This window comes from Monodelphis domestica, chromosome 7 (assembly GCF_027887165.1).
Source record: "Monodelphis domestica isolate mMonDom1 chromosome 7, mMonDom1.pri, whole genome shotgun sequence".
In the NCBI taxonomy this organism is placed as follows: domain Eukaryota; kingdom Metazoa; phylum Chordata; class Mammalia; order Didelphimorphia; family Didelphidae; genus Monodelphis; species Monodelphis domestica.
Window position 1 is genome coordinate 49,805,982 of NC_077233.1, and position 23,440 is coordinate 49,829,421.

The 23,440-nt window shown below is 34.2% G+C and overlaps 1 protein-coding gene across 2 annotated transcripts in view; it reads left to right on the forward strand.

The window, feature by feature from the left end:
* Positions 1 to 23,440, forward strand: part of GRM7 (glutamate metabotropic receptor 7) — a 1,064,146-nt gene that overhangs the window by 985,525 nt on the left and 55,181 nt on the right. Inside the window, exons 10-14 of one of the 2 annotated variants that reach the window (XR_008913421.1) lie at positions 5,996 to 6,087; positions 10,527 to 10,588; positions 10,694 to 10,814; positions 14,610 to 14,687; positions 19,778 to 19,942. The exons of the other annotated variant lie outside the window; for it this stretch is intronic. The gene's annotated coding sequence lies outside the window, so the exon portion shown is untranslated. Of the gene's footprint in view, positions 1 to 5,995; positions 6,088 to 10,526; positions 10,589 to 10,693; positions 10,815 to 14,609; positions 14,688 to 19,777; positions 19,943 to 23,440 lie in introns of those variants that run through there. 2 annotated transcript variants of the gene reach the window in all.

A 23,440-nucleotide genomic window follows, 5' to 3' on the forward strand; every position in this document is an offset into this window, starting at 1 on the left:
CTATCCTTTCCAATGAGTATTTCTCTAAGCTTAAAATGACCAGATATTACCAAACAAAAATAGGTGCAGTGGATAGAGTATAAGATTTGGAACCCCAAAGACTTGAGTTCAATATTTCCTCAAATCCTTGCTATTTATGTGACCCAGGTGAGTCATTCACCTTTTGTTTGCCTTTGTGGCATCTGCATTAGAGGAATAATAATAGACCATGCTTCCCAAGGTTCTTGTCAGAATAAAATAAGATTTTATTTTTCAGATACTTCAAGAACCCTAAAATGCATTTTAATGATGACATCTATTATTATTATTATTATTATTATTATTATTATTATCAGGACTAAATGACATTAACTTCTCTGTGTTTGGTATAGATGATCCTTGGCTTCTTCCCATAAAGGAAGACAAACACCTCCATAAAAGTGAACTGAAGCTTTAGGCATTGTATGGATATATTTGAAAATAGCCAATACTCAGTTTCCTTTCACTATGAAACGACTGGGAAAGGAGATTTTCATTAGCCATGTGGCCAAACCAACACACAAAATATGGACAAATGCCAAGCAATTCTATGTTTAAAGAAATGTTCCCAGACCTTAATTCCATTACCAAATGGATGATGCTACTCCCCGAGTATTACATGCCTATTTTCTACAATGATAGACTTTGAATTTCTGAGTAAGGAATCTCATATCTAAGATGATAGGTAATAAATTTAGTGTGTGGAAAAACCATTTAAAAACAGGCTGGATATCTAGATGCCAACTTTTCTGTCCTTGCATATAGATTAATTTTTCAATGTAATATACTAGGTTCTGACCTGCAGTTATTGATCATCATTGTTAAATTAAAAAGAAAATTTTACTGGTAGATAGCCCAATGGATAGAGCCACAAGCCTGGATATAGGAAGTTCTAGGTTCAAATCTGATACCTACCCTTACTCCTCTCATTCGTTGGAACGAATACTTTGCTTAGATTCTAAAAAAAGAGATGAGGGCTTTAAAAAATTATCAAAGAACAAATGTGCTTTCTTTCCTTGATTTATACAAGTATTTGGAGCCAGTATCATAAAGTAGTACTCATATTCTTTCTTGTACTTACAACATTTCTTAATTACAAGGTAGAGGAAGTTTACAAACTGTATTAATTCTCTCAGAATGGGAAGACAGTACCCAATATTTTATTACTTTCTAGTACATAAAATAATTGTATTGTGGCATGAATACTTACTCTAAAGATGCTCTGAGGTAATTTAACTCAATAGACTTGAAATACTCCAATGTAATATTCTTTGCACTGAAAGACTAAATACCTTTATAAATGAGAATATTCTTGCTTTCTGGCTCTCATAAATACCTTCATAACTATTCCCCTTCTTTTAATTTTTTTTTTCCTGGGAATGACATTGATTGAACAATTATAATTGAGAGAGAAAACAATAAGTATCAACAAATTTGATCTGGCTAGTCAATAGCAATGAACCTAAATTTAGGCAGATAACAAGAACATAAATAAGACACATAAAAAATATGAAAGAAGGGAGGAAAGAATGTGAGATAAATCAACATTTTATTAGTGTGAAACAGAAACAAATGGACGATGATATGGTGTAAATGTTGGGAAGGGAAAAGGTATACTAACAGGAAACAGGTAGAAATGACTATCTGGCTTAATGCCAACCTCAATTATTTGTTTATTTGAATATTTCCCTTCTTTTTTGGGTGATGGTATGTTACATGATCAATCCTAGTGAAATTAAGGCAAAGTCACCTTCCTCAAAGACATGTTTGCTGCCATTTTTATTCATGGTTATATCTGCAATATCTATAATTCTAATGTTTTGTGAATAAATATGAATATATAATATATATAATAAATATGAATAATAAAAATATGTTGGGGCATCTTATACAAAGTTGTGCATAATTGAATTCTAATATGTTGAATAATTACAGCTTAAAAATAAAAGATCATAAAAGCAATTAATTCACTCATCTTTGAGCTAAAAAGAAAAAAAAAACAATCATTGACAAGCCAAATTTCCCAAGTAGTCAAGTTGATCGATAAACATTGATTAAATATTTTCTTTGACAGACACTATATTAAATGTTAAGAATCCAAAGAAAGGCAAAACTAGTCCCTGCTTTCAAGAAGCTTATATTCCTGTGAAATGTTAAATGAGAATTCACGGGTGTGAGCAGACACTCTAATCCCATATCATAGAAAGCTTGCTAGTTTTAAAGGATATTTACACTGCTTTTAAACTTTAGGGAACTCACCACTTTTTCATAGGTCTTGTCCTTCTGTTCTGGACTTCCATTAGATTATATTTGTCAATGAATAGAGCTTGGAGCTGTTTCCAACTTTCAGTGCTGAGCTTATTATCTCTATTCTTCAGGGGTTTTTGGCAACTCAGCACTCATCCAATAGAACATCAGGTCCTTTTTCATGCTGTTATTTCTGGTGAAGATAAAGTTTTGAGTGACAGAAACTTCATTCTGTGTGATGTGAAGTGTCTTATTACCTTCTATGTTGTATTTAAAAAGAGGAGTAACCAGAGTTCAAAGGTTACTCTAGAAGGCTGCTCAGGTAGAGGTCCAGCTGGCTAACCTCAATATTTTTTTAAAATGTTTTTGAAGTGTTTAGATCATGCTAATGATCCCACGTTTTTTGGATTTGCAGAAAGCCTTTCCCACAGAAGACTATTGGAGTCATTTTCTTTTAAGGTTGTATTCACATAATGCTAAAAACAACATCTATTCCAGGCCAAAAAAAAAAAATCTTTTAAAAGTGTTTTAAAAAGGCAGTCAAAGTGACTGCTTAGAATGATGTAGACCAAACAAAAAGTTGATGGATAAATTTTCATTTCAGCTGTTTCTCTGCTGTATAGACATAGCTTAAATTTTATTTAAAAAACAAACAAATACAGCTGCTAACTGAGGATTTCATTTCTATTTGGAAGAAATTATATGAATCTTAAATCCTGAAATTAGAGATGTGCCAAAGACCAGTTGGAGATTCATGTACCTCAAAACCTTGGGGTTTCTCATGGCCTAGCCCCCCAAAGCTGTAAAAGTTACAAAATAAAAGTGTAAAACTTCTCCTTGAAAAAAATGCAATAGTAAGTTCTTATCTTTAATCATTAATTCTGTAATATGTACACGTTGAATTCCAGGGAGACAAACTGAATTCAGTGTTCATTAGACATTTCCTGGAATCTACTCCTTAATTTTGTTCTAGGCTTCCTTCTGTCTGAAGGGCTAAAATGAAATACTGAACACAACTTAATGGTCTTTAGTTGGGAAGTGGGGAACAAATATCATAAATATTTCGCAGCGTAATTATTCTAAGAACAAGCAGTTAAACTCAAAGAAGGCACCCCTAAATATAGAAAAATTGGCTGTTGTTTTGGGGGAAAGGAGGGTCATGTTGGATTAAAGATGATAAGAGAATTCTATTTAGCACATTCTTATTCAGTTACGTGTTTGCTCAGAACTCTCTGAATAATTGATATAATTTTCTACTTGAGGGTCCTTCTTTGACCAGAAAGGTTTAAAAAATGACCTGAGGCATTAAGCTATAGAAAAAGACCCTTCAACATGAGTAAATGGAGGTATATTCCATCCCATTTGCTCCATAAGAATGTACCTGAGATCTGAATCCATGTACTGTTCTGTAAATGGTGAAACAGAAATGTCCTCATACCATTGTTGCTCTGGAACACTCAGTCTTAATGTATTTCAATCTTCAATGTCTTTATTTTTAACAACTCAGGTTCATCATTACAGTTTGCCATCTGGTACGTGCATGTTTTTATCATCTAACGACTGTTCTGAAATTTCATGTTTACATAAAAAGGGTTCTTTAGTGGTTTAAGAAGAGCAGAATCCACTTCACACCACAGGTCTATTCCCTCAACAAGTCATCCTTCTCTCATGTTGTTCCTTCCATTGGACTTCACGGTTATCTGAAAAGACAATCTTCATCACATCTTCAGTGACTAGCGCGTACCTGTGCTTGGATCTGTAACATGTTTGTGGCTGGACTGGAAATGTGAAAGAGTGGGAGTTGGCCCAATTGATATGGGGAGCTTCCTCACTTTGCCATGTTGAATTGTTGGGGTAACTTAGCCACTGATAGAGTGCATGAGTCCCCCATTGTTAGAAAATGAGACCTGCATGTCTGGAAACAGTATGGAAGGTGACAGACTTTTTTGGCTTGAAAGATTCTTTTGCAACATTTTTTTTCTTGGAGAAGCTGCAATTTTCAATAAGAGGGCTGCAAGCTGGGCTCTCTTCTTTGTGTTGGCATAGAATAGTATTGTCGTGGCATAAAGGTAAACTGGAAGCAAGATATACTTGGCCCTGTATTGATCACTGAAGTGGTAATTTTCAAAATGGGTGGAGAACGATAACTACATGGCACCAGATTCTGGAGGGAAGAGGTGAGAGGGGTGAACAGCTGTCTTTTTCATCTCATGCTTGCCAATATAAGGCAAAACCATGTGGTTTTACTGGATATAGGGCCCTCGGAAGCAGAGAGGGAATAATGTGTCCCAGGGAGCTGGAACAGGCTGTCTCAGTTCATGTTTCAGCATGTGGTTTCCTTGGAGTCGGTCCCAGTTGATCAATGAAATAAGCAAAATGTTCTTCCAACGTCCTAGGCCACCTTCCACGTTCAGTGCCCTAAACTCTCAGAGTGCGGTTCCAAAGAGGGATGGTACAAAGGAGGCATGACCTCGTTACTCCTTTTGTCTTTCTATTTTGCCCCATATTCCCGGGTTAGAGTGCTTAGTTACAAGAAGCACGCCTAAGCCATATAGCCATCCTTGAGGTGTATGCAGAATGAATGTTTTAGATCTTCCTGCCTTATAATGCTGGGAGGTAGAGGAACAGAATGTTTGAGTAAGACTTGGGAGCAATATGGAAACCAGCATATTTTATTTTCTGTGCAGGAATACTGCAAATTGATTTGTGTATGTTGGGAGGGGGAACAAATTTGGAAGAAAGATGCAATGTTTAAATATACTTTTTCTAAGCCTCTGTGTTTAGATATTATATATATATATATATTAGTATATATATATATATATATTTACTGTCCATGCAGCCTTTAGTGCAGGAGCAATAGGAAATGCTATGAGTCATGTGCTTTCAAAGAAAGAGCCAAATAGTAAAAACAATTTAAAATAAAATCTATCTGGGCTAGGTTGTTCTGTTTATGTTTGAGTCTACCCACTGCTGGAAAGTCTCATCAGGCTGTCCTGGAGAGTGCAAGGCAGAGCAATATGGGGTCAGGGAATCAGGGAAGGCTGTTCTGACCTTGTGTTGTTGTCATTGTGTTTCTTCATTTGTTCCGCTCTCAGACATTGCCAACATGATGTTATTTGTTTCATTCTCCAGAACAAATCAAACAAGGTAGGCAGAGGGCAAGGAATGAGGAGAAGCATAGAAGGGCTAAAGGGGAAGACTTACATGTCTGCAAAATTATTCCTGAGCTGGTTCAAAGAGCTAGCAGGACTCAGGAAACATCCCCGGGGGGCAGGTGGGGGGGGGGGTTGCATCATGCAATGGAAAGAGCCCTAATGCTGGATTCTGAGAACCTGGATTCAAATCCTTCACCTCCTACCTCTTGATTTTGGTTATATCATTTAACCTCCCTAGGCTCCATTCAGTTCCCTATTTTATAAAGTGTGGGGGCTGCATTAGAAGACATTTTCTCTTCTGTGTCTAATTTTATGATCCCACATTCCAACAAAAAGTTGGATATCATTTGGAAATAAGCAATTGGTTCCATGTTCAGAGGTACCTGAATTTTAAGAAACTGGTTTGCTCATTTCTAATTCACAGCTCAATTATTCCACGTGGCTAATGCAGTCCACTGAAACAGTGGGAATCAGTTGTATGGTCTCTATCCAGCCTCTTCTCCAACTCATGAAAAAAGTATTTTGTACCTAGATGTTTTTTTTTACAGTCCGATATATTTACTTTCCCATAGACTCCATACCACCTGTAAGAAAAAGCGTACAAAAATCTGTTACTTGGTATACTATTCCACCTACAGTATAGCTTTTGCCTGCTTTCCCAAAGGTAAGAAAAAAAATCTAATTTTTATTTACTCTTATGTTTTTATTTACTTTTTTAAAAAAGATTATCTTATAATAAACAGCTGTGGTATTTTCACTTCAAAGAAGATATGTTATCCTGGAAGCTGCACATGGCTACTAATCAAAGTGTTTGTAGCTGAGTATGGTATTGCATGCTTATAATTCTAGCTCCTGGGGAGTCTGAGTCTGATGGATCTCTTGAGCTTGGAAGATCCAACTGCACAGGACTGAGATGATCAGGCATCCATATGGTCAGTCCCTGGGTTGGGGTACTAGATTGCCTAAAATGGGGAAAACTGATTCTTAGCAGAAATAGAACAGGCCCCAATTCCAAGGATGATCAGTCACAGTGTTAGGTCTGTGAACTCCCAGCAAATACAAATTAGGCAGATTTAATCTTTTATTTAAAGAAAAGTAAGTGTGATTTCAGGAGCCAAATTTCCAAAGTCATCTTTACTGGCCTTTTTGTCTTAAAAATTTTCATTTGTGTCTATAGTGGTCCCCCCAAAACATATGCATACACACTTGGCCTCTTTCCACCCTCATCAGAGAAGAGAGAGCCAAATGTTGTGTTGTCCATTGCTGTAAATGAATCCATTAATAAATGAGCCATTGGGAACTTGTGTTAACAGGAGTAAATAAACCAAATATTTCTAGCTATTTGTAGTTTTTGTCTAAAACATGCCCATGTGACCACTTTGTGGAACAAAAATTCAATTCTTTGGTGACAAAAGAATATAGCTAGTAATTAAAAGTTAACCTAAAAAAAAAAAAAACCTTCAATTTTGTTTATAAGGGAAGTTCATTCATAAGGGTAAGCTAATAGTTTGGAATTCCAAGGTCTAAGTGTTTGTTTGTTTCTATTCAGCACAGATAAGAAACAGTAATTATCCCAGTTCTATTTTACAGTATCATAAGGACGGGTTGTTTTTTTTTTATTTATTTTAACTTTCTAATAAAAATTCATAGCTCAGGAAAACATAAAACCAACATTTAAGTTATTTTCAGGAAAGAAGGTGGGAAGATTGCTATGATCTAAAAATGATCTTCAAGACTAGGTAAATGAGGTCATCAAAGGAATGATTAAATAAGCTTCCAAGTAATCAAAATAAAAATTTAAGAACATGCAGAGAATAAAATTAATGGTTGAATGGACTACAATGGAATGTAGAAGTTAAATAATCTATACATGATTTCTGTATAATAATGAGAACTTCTCTAATGAAGACTTAGAAGTATTTGCTTCCTGTTTCAACAAAAGAAAATTATAAATGAAAATGACCCTTGTGACAACTAGAATCAGTACTTGCCAATTTGTGTGAAATTCATGAATACTGGGTAGAGAAGAACATTAGGATTTGTAAAAATCTTCCAGGAAAATATCCTTTTGATTTTACTTTAACATCTACTATCACAATTGAAGTATAGACTGAAAATATCAAAGAGGACACTAGAGAAAATTAGAAAAAGAAAAAAGGAGAGGAAAAAAAAATTCTACCCTATTGGTCAGTAGACATTGTCTCTCATTAACATTGTATGGAAGCCATAAATGGATAACAATATGCCTTAGATCCCATTATTGTTTTCAGTGTTATTCTAAATATAAATGCATGTTCAATAAGTTTTTGTTTTTCACTTAATGACACATAGTAAGAGGATAATTCTGACAATGAAATGCTTTCCTGTTGATTTCATGTGTGCTAAGAACCTATCCTTTAATTTCTGTTGTATTGCTTTCATGAATTATTTCTCTGTTTCATATCATAATGATCTGCCCCAGTTTTTAAATAGGGCACTTCTCCCACAACCTCCCCATCCCCATTGAGTAAGTCCAGGGAGATTTAAAGTTTTTTTGCAGAATGACTGCTTGTCAAAACACTGGCGTTCATCACTTTAATCGTCCTCTTACACAAGTCTGCTAGAAAATAAATGAGAGGGAATGTTTTTTCTTAGGTAAAAATGATGGATTTAATGTTAAGCCATTAAAAATTCTCTTTTGCTCTACTACTAGTTGATGGTTTTTGGTTTTAAGGGAAAGAGACTAAAATATTTTATATCAATTATTAAGAAAGAGATTCTACCTTGTAATATTTAGACACAAAATAAACATTGTTTCTGACATCTCCTTTCAGAAATAAGAGTTTCCTATGATTGTTTTGCAGAATTTTGCCACCCCCATTGTTAAGTTTAAAAAGAGGTCCTTCAAAATATTTGTTTGTCATTGTTTTGTCATAGTAGAAAGAATCTGAGTATAAACCTAGTGACAAATTATATTTCTGTCATGCAAGACTAGACATGCTACATTTAGAGAAGTTCATTGCCCAAAGATTGTCCATAGGATGATGACTTTTGAAAGATGTGATAGATTTAATTCTTTTCACATCAACCATTAAAAATTCCTGTTGGTATACTATATGTTCAAGTTTCCATTGGTTTTAAGGATCAGACTCACAAAGCCTAACTGCACAAGTTAAAAAGTGTTTTGTTCTACATGGAAAGACAACACAGACACCAACAAAATCATGAATCTTTGGGGGAAATGATCATATCAGCTAATATATATGCCTACATAATTTCTTAAACATTAGGAATAGGATTTTAACTTGTTCTGTATCATTTCTAGTTTGTTGATACAAATAGCCATTTTTAGATAATTCATATGATTTGTTGGCTGAATTATTTTTCAGGTATGTCCTACTCTTTTTAACCCCATTGATTGGAGTAGTTTGCCATTCCTTTGTCCAGACCCTTTTACAGAAGAGGAAACTGAGGCAAATAGGGTTAAGTGACTTGCCCAAGGTCACACAATTAGTAAGTGACTCTAATAGGTGCCTGAGACCAGATCTGAATTGATCAAGATGAGTCTTCCTGATTCCAGGCCCAGCCCCCTCTTTACTGTGCCACCTAGCTTCCCTTATTCAGTTGATTAACCTATTAATTCCATTCACTACTTAGAACGAATTCCAACCAATGCATTTATTCCCCAATATTAAACAGGAGAGATATGGTTTTGTGGGGAAAAAAAACAGACTCAGATTTAGAAAAACTTGTGTTAGAATATAGCCTCTGATATCCACCTGTCTGATGACTCTGGACAAGTCACATCACCTCCCTATTCTTCAGGCAAATCTCTAAGATTATAAATTATAGAAACACAATATATACTAATAGAAGGAATTTCTTCATTTAGGAATTCTCTATACCAGTGAAACCATCTAGATCCTATTGAGAGTAGAAGGAAGTAGCCACTTCAAGTTTGAATAAAATTATAAGTAAATGCTAAAATGATTCCTTTGAGCTTCTTTTCTGTAAGAGGTATATAGCAGTCAATCTAGTCCTCTCTTACATTTTCCAATATCCCATAAGCCAACAAAAAAAAAATCAACTTCTTTTTTCGAGAATTTTTTTACTCAATGAGTGAAAATTTCATGCAGTAAGTATTTCTTACCACTAGTGATTTTAAAAACCTATATAAGTAAATAGAGAAAAGTACCTAAAAATCCACTTAAATAGTTTCTATCTTCTAGGTTAAGTAGATGGACTCTCCTAAATATTTCCTAAAGGTTTATGGGAATTCCTGTCACCTAGTCACTTTCTTTATTTAGGATCATTAGATTAACAATCAAGAGATAGAAGAGATATCCACAGCCATTTATTCATTTTTTGTAGTTGAGAAATACAAGACAGGGAGGTTTGGTGACTTGCCCATGGGTGCTGGGCACTTCATCTCTTTGGTATAATAATAAGCATTCAAAATATAGGTTCATGTCTAGCATTTTAGAGCCATTGAATAATCAAATAGTTCTCTAATCTCAGAAATATGGATATTCCCTCCATTGATTAAGATTAGGAGTTCAGTGAGGCCAGTTTATATAGGGAAGCAGGAAAACCCTGCCAACCATCCATTATGTATTATAAAATTAATTTGTAAGAGACAATCTTATTATCAGACTTTTAAAAAACCATTTTGCTGGTCCTTTTCTAATACAATGTGGTATTAGAAAATCAATGAATATAAGTTAAATATATTGCATACTGTCTGTACACATAATAAGATTATGATTTATGCACATCATTTAAATATCAAATGGATTGAATCTTTATGGGTAGTAGAATACAATTTAAAATATTTTTCTTCTAAATTTAATAGGATGATACATTTTTTCAACTGCAGAGTGGTGTCACAGTGGCTACAGTGGCTACTAATATCTAATTGTGTCATTTTTAAATTGTCACATACATTTCTTTTTTAATTACTTTTAATCCATGACTATCATTTCATTTTTAAACAAATGTCTTTTAAAAGATCCATTTATTCTTGTGGCATTTTCTTCCTATATCTATGGGAATATCTTCTCAGTAATGAAACAATGTTGTCTCTATTTTGTTTCTGCCTACTAAAGACATTACTCAACTTTGCAGATCTTCTACCGTACAATGGAAATGGGAAACATTTTTAATTATCTATTCTCAAGGATTCAAAGGTAATCTTTTTCTACCTCTTTATGATTTCTGTGTGTTCTTCATTTTTTCCCCTCTCCAGTATAAGATTAGTTTCAAATTATCTTTATATCTCGGCCCTATTTCAGAGCAATCTCAGTCTTGTCCAGCTTTCTGAGGGTATGAACAGATCTCATCAATGCGTGATTTAGCTGAACTGTGCTCAGAACTTTGGAAGGAGAACAGCATGAAGTGGAAATACACATTTTTGTAAGTGTTATAGAAGTCCCCTATTAAGTTATGCACATATTATATATTACATAGAATTTGGAAAGATTGATTACTGTAAGTATTAGTCAGTTTTCTTCATCTTCATCATAAAATGACAGTTTCATTTCAACAAAGAATATCTTAGGCTTTTAAGAGGGAAATTTATCTGTGTCTGAAGAAATGATGAAAAGAAATTTAGGAGTTTAGTAAGTAAAACCATTAAATTTAAGTGCCTATTTTTGCACTAATTTTCTCTGTGCTGAGTTTCTTTTTTAAAATTGGGTTATTCTTTTCCCTATATTCTCCTATCAAAGTATCTTAAAGTTCAAAGTGACCTAAGGAATGACCTACTCCAACTTCTTATCCTATGCAGGAATTTCTTCTATTGCATTACTATGAAATAGTCACCTAGGTTCTAAGTCTTCATTTTCATCATCACTAGTATCATAATAACAACAAAACTGAGGCAGAACAGCTTAGAGGACAGAGTGATGGACCTGAGAGCAGGAGAATTTGGGTTCATTTTTAGTCTCTGCCATTAACTAGCCATGTGACCAAATAAGTCTCAGTTTCTTCATCTTGAAAATTGGAAAGTGTCTTTAATGCCTACCTATTGAAATATTGCGTGATTAAAATGACAAAATGTTTGTATGGTGCTTTGTACTTAATCAAAAACTATGGCGAACATCAGTTGTTTATTTGAATATTGTAACATTTAAAGGCTTGTAAAGTGTATCCTCATAACAATACTATAAGAAAAGTAAAATCAGCATTAATTTCTTATTCTGCTCCACCACCCCAGCTCTATTTGTCTCCCAATCTTAGATTTCCACCCTGTTAGGATCTATTTATTTGGTAAAACTGAGATAATTATCAGTCACTCAGCAGGCCAGTAATAGAACTTTTAGTTTCATTCTGCTTGATTTATTTATGTGATAAAGTCAGACAGGGAACTGCAGGTTGGGTACATACTTGACAACCTTTTAAGGAGAAACACTCTTTCTAAAGTTTTCCTAGAGTGATGTAATGGTCATACAAAAAAGATCAATTAATCTTTGAAGAAATACACATGGTTTCACCATTTTTACATTTTAATGTATTTCTTACATTAGGTTTTCCAGGTAACTCCCACCTTTTGTTCCCTCTCTGTACTATCATTTAAGGAAAAGATATATCTAAATCTGTGTCTTGGTATGTTGTTTCTTTTTTTTTATATTGATTCTTTCTTTGGAGGCAGACATACAGAAGTCATTCTTCAAACAATATTTCTCTTGCTGTATATAATGGTATCTTGATTCTGCTCATTTCACTTTCATGTAGATCTTTCCATGTTTTTTTATTAACTTGCTTGTTGTTTCTTATGGAACAATAGTATTCCATTACCATCATATGCAACAATTTGCTTAGCTATCCCTCAGTTGATGGGTATCCCCTCAAATTCCAGTTCTTTGCCACTGCAAGGAGAGCTGCTATAAGTATTTTAGATAATATAGATTCTTTTCCTTTTTCCCTGATCATTTTAAGGAAATAAAGCTAATAGAGTTATTGCTAGGTCAGAAAGTATACATAATTGTGTAACTCTTTAGGCATAATTCCAGATTATTATCCAAAATGACTATTTTTGTTATTACATACACAAACCATATTTATTAAAGAGAAGATAAAAACATCTCAGTGAAAAAATGACAACAATAATAATAGCATTATCTTTGGTCTACATAATCTATCTAAAACCCAATTTAGTGGGGAAGTCAGTCTTTCATTCTGAAGAAACAATTGGCTGAAAAACAAATAAATCAAGTTTTCCTGATATTTCTATTAATATTCAACTAATTCAAGTTGAAATAATAATGTAAGAGACATTAAAATTTGCCAGTATGAAGATAATTGAAGATTATGTGTGGAGTAGAGTATAGAGTGTAGAACTTCAAGTCAAGAAGATGTGGGTTCAAATGATTCCTTATGGATAAGTCACTTACCATCTCTGAATTTTAGGTTATTAATATGGTAAAAGAGAGGATTAGGTGAGATAGCCTATAAATTTCCTTTTACCTCTAAATCTAAGATTCTATCTTGTGTCCCATTTGTGAATGTTATACCTGTCCAAGTTTGCTACGTGTGATTAATTTCCACAAGATGGAATCCCTTTAAATTGATAATGCTGTGGAAAAATCAATGGCTCCCTTGATGTTCCTCATATGTGACATTCTATCTGCCTTCTTTCTCTTTACATGTCTTGAATGTTCTCATTCTTCTCCTCTTCCTCTGAGAATCTTTGGCTCCATTTTTGTCTCAGTTCAAGTACCATCTTCTACATGAGACCCTTCTTGATGTTCCTCTAACTTCAAATCACTTTGTATTTGCCTCACTTATGTTTTATATTTACTTATCTGTATGCATGTTTGTGTGTTTGTGTTTCCTAAAAGAATTTAAGTCCCTTGAGGGCAGGGATTGTTCAGTTTTTGTCTTTGTGTCCTTAGAACCTGAGAGACAGCATGTCATAGTGGATAAGAGCTGGAGTGGGGCCAGGAAGACGGAGCATCAAGTTCCACCTCTGCTGTCTCTAATATATACTAGTTCTGTGCTGCTGAGCAAGTCATTGAGCCTCTTACTGTCCCCAGATGACATTCTAGGATTTTAAGTTGCTGAGAAGGTGCCACTCCGCCTTGGTGGAGGAATTTTCGTCTTATGGGAGTTTGTTATTCCAAAGAAATGATAAACTCAGTCCCTCCGCTCAGTGCCTGGCATCTAAGAGGCATTAAATGAATGGCTATTAATTGAATGGAATGGTATTAATTGCTTCAACTTTTACACATTTCTAACATCTGTAAGTTTATTCTCTTCTGGTCCAACTCTCTGCAAGGCTCTGCATTAGTGACTGGGAACACAATGTCAAAAAGAACAGTCTCATTATTTGTGGAGCTGTCAGAGCTGACCTTTCTATAACATGTAAACGTATTACAAATGTGGTCTTGAGTGAGCACACTAATCTTTTGAGAAAGCTATTTAATGTACTATTATTCCCATTTTACAGATGAAGAAACTGCAAGTTAAGCGACTTGTTCATGGTCAAACACATATTAAATATCAAAGGCAGATTGACCCGAGTCTGACTTAGTCAGGCTATCATGTCCTGTTTATAGTACCCCCAAACCAAGCATAGGCATACCTAGAGCAAGGGCTGACATATTATAGGGGTGCCTTGCCACAAGCCTTTTCCCTTGGGGGAAGCACTCTACCTAAGGGATTAGAAACCGGATTTTTTTTTCCGAGTTTGTAGGTTACATGAAATCTCTCAGCCTACTCGTCATTGGTGGGAGTTTTTCCTGTCTATGCCCTCCCTGATGGTTTAGAGCCTTTGGTTTTCTGATGCATAGAAGGCTATTAGTATCAGATATCTAAATACATGATGATGTTCTTTGGCAAGAGAACAAAGCCAAAGAAAACTGAACTCCCAAGAACAGTTGCCTGATACTAAAAAGAAATTCTTATGGACCACAATACGAAAGAGAGATAATTCCTGATATAGCCTCAACACCTCCTCTTACTCTCTCCAGCTCTGTCTCAGCAAAATGCAACAAAGACATGAGTCACCAGGGTCATTACTACCTGTGTCAGCTGAAAATTTGATTAAGCTGGCCTCCTTGGCTTATCAGGAAAGTGCCCTGTTTTTGTTCTAAGAACTTAATTCCTCTTTCCTTCATTTTTGTTACATTTGCAGATTCAATTTGCATTTTAATTTCCCCCCGGTTTATCAAAGTCCAGCCAGTGACATGAGCTGTTGTTTCTGTTCAGGTTGAACGCACCCCGGTGAGGATCAGCTCTGGACGGAGAGTCAGGTTGCTGTCAAAGGGTGCATCTCCTTCACCTTTAGTAAGTACTGGGAAGTGATTTTTATACTAGCCCAGTTCTCAGCTCCTGTGGCCATGTAGAATTAATTAGAGATGTTTTGTTCAATAAGACAGTTCTGAACAAAGTGACTCTATCACTTGGAGAGGTCAAAGGATGCTCTTTGGGCGTCTCATGCCAAAAGGAATTTCCTATTAGGGGGCTGTTGTTTTCTTTGAGTGAATAGAAAGTAGCAGAATTACTACAAGATCTCCTGGGACAATCAGATTTGCCAGTTAGAGAACATATAATGAGAACCTAAAATGAAAAAACAGCTTGCCCCTATGCCCAACTGTGGCCTATGAATTCAGGAATAATTTTGGAGATACAGACCTCAGTAAAAATGGTCTGAAGGTATTCCTGAGAAACTTGAGTAATTCTGGATTAACCCTGGGACAAAGGGCAGAACTCAGAAATTTCCTCCTCCTCACAATCAATATTTTTTAGGAATTTATGCCAAAAGGATAAGTAAGACCAATAGTAGCAACAATAATAAAAACAATAATCACAGCTTATAGATTGACTCTATATTGCAGTCTAATTATTAGTACAATAATTTTGGGCTCTTCCTTTGTTACTAATGAAGTATCTAGGAAATCTGAATCATAATAAAAATTTTGATCCTCTGTATAAATGAAAGAAAAACAGAAATAAAGTTAAGAAGTAGAAGAATGTTATACAATTCCAGTTGGAGAGGAAAAGCAAGACTAGTTTCATTACACATCGAAAAATAACAAAAAAATATCATTTCATGGGACACTTGGATATCTTGATTGAAGTTTTCACAAACCTTTGTTAAAAGACCACCATAAATAAAATTACAATTACAAGCAAGCATCTGTGACAAAGGATATGAAGCTATAGAAACCTTATGAAAAGCTTAAGACTAAAAATGATACAAAATAGCCTTTAAAATTTGGTGAATTTCATACCAAAGGTGCCATAGCATGGACAACAAAAAGTAATTTGGAAAATATTGCAGAGAAATTATAGATAACAGCTTTATAACTTATATATTATGAATGTTTTCTTTAGAAAGACTCAGGAGACACTCAACATAATAAATATTAAATAACAATAAAAATGGAAATTGATTATATCTTAAGAGACAGGAAATGTCTAACCATTCAGGAAATTAGTTCCTATGTGAGTTAGTTCCAGAAAAAGTTTTCTGTATACAGTCAATCTAATTGCTAGAGCACAGATTAAAAGTCAAAACCAAATTTAAAATGCCAAAACCAGAAGATATGGTGTGTAAATAAAATAGGAAAAAGAATAGACATCAACATAGATTATCATCATTTCCAAAAGAGTAATAATGAAAGTCAGTTGCTGGTGTAACAGTTAAAATTTAGGAATATGGGGAGACTGAGACAGGTAGAAATTAGTTTCTCTCTGCAAGGAGTATTATATTTTTTTAGAGGTTAAAGATTAAAGAAAATACAGAATAAGAAAAAACACGTGCCTAGGCCAGAGGCCTAGGCCAGATAACCTCACATCACGGAAGAGATGCATCTGCTCCAAAACGGAAGTCCAAAAGAGGGGAGAGAGAGCCCCAAAAACCTTTGCCACCAGCTTAAATCCTTCCTAGATCTCGGCCCACCTCAGAATTCCCGTGAGATTACAAAGCATCTTGGGGAAGTGGAACAAAGGCTTCTGGGGATTGTAGTCCTGAATTCGAGTCTATTTTTTACACTGGGACTAGACTACCATAAAAAACATTTCTTTGTCTAGTAGTTGAACTTTGGACCAAATTAAGAGATATTGCAGGCATGGACAACATTGATTTAGATGAATAGTCATCAAATTCTAATTGAAACATGGCCATTAAATCATATATCATGATCCCTGCAAGCCTAATATAGAAGAGGAAGTAGAAATGATGTTAAAGAAAACAAAGACTAGAATAATAACTTGACTAAACCAAATATTAAAGTGTAGATAAATGCTATAGTCAAGTAGTCTTAAGTATATTGAGATACTGATTCTTAAGATATCTGAAAAAGAGACTATACCAAAACCTGGGGGGAAAATCACAAGTATTATTTCTAAAAATAAGATGATTAGGAAATCTCAATCACCAGTAACCAATAAGTGTAATGCCCCTTTCATATAATTTTTATGAAAATAATCTATTTCTATATTGATACCAAACTTTAGAAATATTAAAAAGGAATTGAAAGCCTTTCTCAAATGATATTCTATAGAAGACCATATTTTCAAAAATACAATGAATCAAACTCAACATCCCTATATTGATTAAATAAAAATGTATTTCATCAATTAGAGCAAAGCAAGAAATGAAAGATTTTTCTAATGAAATATCTCTGATAGATTAAATAGAGAGGCAAATAATAGGTAGGTAGGTAGATAGGGAGAGAGAGAGAGAGAGAGAGAGAGAGAGAGATTACAAGAAGGAATTTAACATTAGACTGGTTGGTTGGTTGTTTTTTTTTCCTACTAAAAATGACCAAAATGACATTATTTATAGTCTTTTTGACTCTGAAAAATTAGATTTAAGTGAGGCAGAATTGCCTAAAGTCATCCTCCTCACTCCCTCTTCCAGAGTTATTTAAGTTCAGTGGCAAGATAAAAGTCAAGACATTTGCTAATGGCTGAGGATGCAGTAGATGGCTTTGACTTCTTCAGCATCTAACCAAGCTCTAAGCTCTCACTCTACCCTCCAGCTACCTTTACAACCTCTGGAACAAATTGTTCTCATCTTCCCTTCTGGCAGGGGAAGGCTTCACATCCTGGGGTAGACACTTCCCTTAGTCACTGATGGGTTTGAGGCTTGTGAGTTCTCCTCAACCCACTTGAGCCAGCCTGCTGAGATGGGTTACCAGAGTGTGGCTGCTGAGCATGCTACAGTCTCTTGGAGTCACAAATAAGATTCACGTAGCAGATGGATACCTGAATAGGGCTCAGTCAGCTTTCACATAAGAGGTCCTAGTTGATTCTGAATACTTCATGCACTCCAACATTAGATACTTTATTCAGTGACCTTCAGATTATAATTAGCAAGTGAGGAATAAGAGAAGGAAACATGCATTTGCTGAAGCTTTTTGTTATGGTGGTGGAGCATGTGACATGCAGATTGTATTTGGGATCTTATATAGATCTTTTAATAACCCCCATGCTCTCCCTGAAAAAAGGGCCATTATTTTTCACATTGCTTTTTCCATAACATTCTACTTTAATGCCTTATGGAGGCATAGAGATGATCATTCTTTTTAAAAGGATAAAGGAATGTGACACATATTCTGGAGACTTATACTATAACAACCATTATGGTTACCACTTAGTGATGAATTGATGAATTCATTGGCCTTGACACCAAAGAAAGCAAGCAAAGTACAAAATGGCCCTTAGGCTTATGCAGCCACATTACCATCTGCATTGATATTTCTAGCTGCAAAGTAATAGAAAAGAAGATTAACATTGCTAATTTTAACTTTCTGTTAGTTAGTTTCTTAGTTTTCCTGGATTCCAAAAGTGAGTTTTGTTTTTCTTTTTCAGTGATTAGAAATTGGACATACTGTTCAGTCAAATTAATTGTATCAATATTGACTTTCTCAGTATAAATGCACAGGAAAAAATAAATTTACTGTTAAAAGGTAATGCACAGGTTCTTCTTGGAGAGCCAAATTAAGAAATTAACAGGGTTGGTTTTATCCTTCATCAAAAAACAAGTAGGAAGGATAGCTCAAAGCCTTTCACAAGTGAGATTCTCCTTGGAAAGTCAAATCAAAGAGTTGGATTTATTGTTTATCTGAATTCCAAAAGAAACATCATTTCCTTGGAAATGATTTCACATCATAGTTCCCGTAACTATTTGGGGAGAAAATAATTTATTTGGCAGCATCTGTTATAAAAGATGGTAGAGAAATATTAAAGAGAACTTTATAAATCTGAGCAAATTAAACCAATGTATGCTTAGATTTAATGTCAAAGATGCCCCATCAGTAATGATGGAGAAAAAATGTATATGAAAATATCATTGCATTCTACAGAATGAGAGAAACCAAAGATTTGTAGACTGAAGTCACACTCCTCCACTTCATGAATACTTGGAGAAAAGAATTAAAAGGTCCTGGCAATGGTGAGCATGGAATTCTATTAAAAAAAATGAAAAAAACTGAAGTAGATTAGATTTTGACAACTAAAGTGGGAGTTATTTGTGAATCAGTTGTCTTTATAATCACATCACTAATTTATAAGATCAAATAGAAAATAAATACAAAAATAAAATAAAGCATAAAATAGGAAAACCATTTGATACGCAAATAAAATAACTGACCATTCCTGTTTAAATACTCACTGATGTTGATAAATAATCAATAGAAAAAGAAAAAGATATCAACACAAATATAACATAGCATAAAAATGGAAATCAATCATCATGATATGGAGATGCAAAGATTCTAAAAATCACTCTACTCCATAAAGATTTGACCTACTTAACAAGACTATTATATGAACATCACTTTCTATAAACTTATTTGTAAAATTTTATTCATAAGGATAATAAAAGTTTTTTACTTTTGGTTTACACTTGGTTGTTTTGTAAAAGAGCAAGATGTACCAGCAAGAGAAGAAACCAAAGAAAACTTACAAGAGACCCAATGACACAAAGACTAATTGAGGGCATTTAATGATAAAACTGACTGGAAGACAACAAACATATGAAAGATGAAAATCATTGAAAATGACATAAAATTGTTTTAAACTCAAGTATAATAGAAACCGCATATTTGGGTTCTCATATCATAGTCCTGGATGAGCTATTATATTACCAAACTGGTAACTTACAACTCTATAGTACTTAAAAGGTTTCAAAGCACATTCTTGAAAATAACTTTGACATAAGTAATACAATATCCCCATTTTAAAAATGAAAAATGTGAGGCTCAGAGAGGTTGAGTTGCTCAAATACCATGTGGAATAATGCATTCTAATAAATAATTCCATCAAATCATCATTTACTCAAATTAGTATTTCAACTTATAATATTACTATGCTCTGTCATTGGCATTTTGTCTTATTAATTTTTTCTTTATTTTCCTTTCTTCTAGGAAAACTGGAAGAAGACAGAGATTTATGTCTTATAAATTTTTATGTGATTTCTTGTACCCATTCTACAGCTATTGTGAGCCCAAATAAACTTTGGTCATGTCGAATCACCTAATTGAGTTGTCTATTTTCTCTGGAAAAATTCAAAATATGCACAAATTGCAACATAGTGGAGAAATAAGGTTTCTTTGAGATTTTGTCTTCTAAATACTCAACTTCAGTTTGCTCATGCAAAGGAAATGCTCTCTCATTGGGCTTACCATATTTCTGTTCAAGCACAAATGTACCATCTATGAAACTTTACTAATTGGTGTTTTGATTTCACCCAGTTTCCATGTCATATGATTCATATCCATTGAGTTATTCATAGAAAACTCACTTGGCATAAATGATGTCATATTGTTGCTTACCTACAATTACCCCTTAGTGTTCAATTATTTTAAAGAAGTTGGCCATGTTTTCAAAGTTCCATTTCTGCTATAAATACTATTTTAAAATAAATTCTATTATGTTCCATAAAACATATTCTTCAGCCTCTTTTAGATGCTTCCTTCTGGTAGATGATCAATGAACCTTTCATTTACTACATTGATAAATATTCCTATAGCATTCCATTTTCTACTAAAAATTCTTATTTTTAACCTTTTATATAAACTTAAAATGTTCTCTTCCACTTTTCTGGTAAACCACATGTACCTGCTTAATTGTATGATATGGAACTATTTCAACTATCCCCCTTAAGAGAAAATCTATATTGGTAAGTGTACTATATTTGATTAAAGAGGAGAATTTTTATGCATTTGTTTAGATTTTGTCTAAGAATGTGTCTATGTGATTCTTTCATAAAATCAAACTTTGCATTCTACTAGGCAAAGACATAGACTGGACCCCACAGATCCTATTGTGTATATTCATGTCTGCTAAGCACGAGTAAATTGAGGAAAAAAATGTACTGTTATTACTGCATGTCATAATTCTCTCTTTAAAGGAAAAATTGTTTTTCCTTCTTCCTATCTATTTCTCAGTGTAGTCTTTTTCTCAGCCAGAAGAGTATATGAAATTCTAGGCAAAACAATCATAAGATGAGCATGGAATAAATCACTTCTAGAGGTGATGGTTTCTCCCTCTTTAGAAATCTTTAAGCAGAGGCTGGATGACAATTTTTAGGGCATGTTACAGTAGGGATTTCTTTCCTGTGTAGGCTTGAAGGATATGGCCACTTAGATTCCTTCCAACTCAAATGTCTGTGAATTGCTAAATAAGTTAGTGATGAGGAAGGGGAGGGAGATGATGTTGGTGATGAGTAGGACACAGTAGAAGTAATGACAAGAAACTGGATTTGGAACCAGGAAGACACATGTTTATATGACCCTCACAAAAGTCATTTAACCTTTAAGTGACCAAGGAAATTTTTTAAATTTTTTAAAAATGTATTTAGTTAATTAATTTAGAGCATTTTTCCAGAATTACAAAAATCATGTTTTTTCCCATCCTTCCCTCCAACCCCTTTTCCCATCCTTCCCTCCAACCCCCTCCCATATCGACACATAATTCCACTTGGTTTTACAAGTGTCTTTGGTCAGAACCTATTTCCATATTATTGATATTTGCACTAGGGTGATCATTTAGGGTTTATAACCCCAATAATAACCCCCTTGTCATATGTGATAAGCAATTGTTTTTCTTCAGTGTTTCTACTCCCACAGATAAAAATGATAATTTGCTGGGAAAGTGCCAGTTAGTATTGGTAGAGAGGTCCTCGCTAGGAGATCCCTACATGAATAAAATCATAGATCTCATTTAAATATATATATAATCCTAGAATAAAGATATGATAATTGTATTCAAGTGATAAAGGGCTGTGATATGGAAAATGTATTAAGCTTTCTAAATTTAGGCTTAGAAGGTCAAATGAGCAGCCATCTATAGAAAGTTCAGAGAGACAGATTTTGGCTCTATTATAAGGATATGATTTTTTCACAATTATAGCTATCCAAAAGTGGAAAGTTTGCCTGAGGAGAAAATAGGTATTTCCCTTCTTTGGAGTGTTCATGAAAAGTTTAAATGATTAGTTATTGACATCATTATAGAGAGAGAATCTTGTACAGTTTGGTATTGAACTAAATAATTTTGGAAGTCCTTCACTCTGATTCTGGGAAGAGGAAGAAAACATATCCAAATCTGAAGAATGTATTTTGATTTTATTTTTATAATTTGTGAAAGTAGATTTTTGAAGGCCTGAAAGACAGAAAACATGTCATGCTATTATATGGTCAAGAAGTGATGAGCAATGTAGAGATGTTACTGGCCTTGGTATCAGGGCAAAATGGGTTTAGGTCCCACCTCTGACACACACACACCAACTCTGTGCCCCTGGGCGATTTGCCCAACCCCTCAGTTGTCTGGGACACTACCCAATTCTCCAAGATATAGTAAAGTTTTCCATCTACATTAGTAGAGGGAATTCTTCATACCAGAGATTTGAATATTTAGGACAATGAGAATAAAAATTTTTCTATAAATGTGTTCTCTTTTTCCCTTTGGAGGAATGCACTATAATGGATGTTGACTCACAAAATCCCCAGTCTAACATGCATTTTTGGGTTGTTTTTTTTTCCTTCTAAGCTAAGTTTTGTTTTCCTGTCTAGTTCCAAAAAGTGTTTACAAGTCTTTCTATTTATTGATTCTACAACTGGGTATAGTTTGTAAAAGAAAGGCTCTGAAAAATGTTTGTAAACATTACATGACTTGTGCTGGAACCATTTATATCTGGCCTTCATTTCACCATAGAAATGCAAAAATAACTGGTGCACTAACCTTTTATAAAACATAAAATCAAACTCAAGAGTTAAGTTAATAAGTAGAAGCTAAATAAATAAAATAAATAAATTACATGTAAATACATATCAGAAATTTGCATTGCTAGACATCTTTCCTTAAAAAATGTATTTTTGTAAAACTTTAGAAATGATCTACAACTCAGAAAAATAGCAATCATTAAAAAAAATAGATCATCAATTTTATAAAACTTTGAATTTAAAGACTAATCAAATTCTGGCAATATTTGTGTATCGGTTCCAAAATACCCAATTGTAGTATTTATCATATTAGATGTCTATTACAAACTAGACCTTTGATTATATCCTTAATAGAAAAAGGCAGTTTCAGCTGGATTTATCAAATATGCAGTGTTGGCTGTGTCAGAATACTATGTAATCAAAGGCTCAAAATTATGAGTATTTCAAACCAACTCACCCCTTTTCTAGAGATTTTGGATTTGGCACAAACACAGCCATTAGACCCAGGACAATTGCCCTTTGGCTGCCTTCCAAAGGTTCTGTGTACTGGCCAAGCCTAGAAAGCACCCACCAAAGGGAAATTTCCAAGTTATTCAAATAGCTATAGCTGTACTATGTTTTTTTTCTTTTCTTTCCTAGCTATTTTTTCCTCTCATTATTAAGTCACATCTTCCTAAGGCAGGGATCTACTTTCATGCTCACCATTTGTAACCATAGTAATGGCCCTCCCTTTCTCATTATATGCCATCATTTTATGTTGCCTTTATATACTAAGAGGTGGTTTATTGACTCAGATAATAACAGGATATGAGACTTCTTTTCACAAAGTTACTCGATTTCCCTAGTTAGCATTCCATCACCTTCCAA